Source organism: Penaeus monodon, chromosome 19 (assembly GCF_015228065.2).
Source record: "Penaeus monodon isolate SGIC_2016 chromosome 19, NSTDA_Pmon_1, whole genome shotgun sequence".
NCBI classification, from domain to species: domain Eukaryota; kingdom Metazoa; phylum Arthropoda; class Malacostraca; order Decapoda; family Penaeidae; genus Penaeus; species Penaeus monodon.
Window position 1 is genome coordinate 34917515 of NC_051404.1, and position 267 is coordinate 34917781.

General features: G+C 37.1%; 1 protein-coding gene across 1 annotated transcript in view; it reads left to right on the top strand.

Annotated features, from left to right (window-relative positions):
- Positions 1-267, top strand: part of LOC119585399 (adenylyl cyclase 78C-like) — a gene marked incomplete in the record, with an annotated part of 159642 nt that overhangs the window by 154102 nt on the left and 5273 nt on the right.

Below are 267 nucleotides of genomic sequence, written 5' to 3' on the forward strand. Positions count from 1 at the left end.
GTTTCTTCCTACCTGATGTCACAATAATACCAAATCAAGAATTGATAGGGTAAACGGAACAAAATATAAATATAAGAATGAGAAAAGAGTCACACATGACGTCACTTTTAATAAAGCAGTGCATAATGTTGAATTGTATTACGTAGGAAAACGATTAGGTGAAAAATGCGCAAGCACAATGAGGCGCATGCTGAAGGGGTTAAACGCGCACATCTGCATAATTAGACGCACATAATCACACACACAGACAACAGAAGGTAGTAGAAT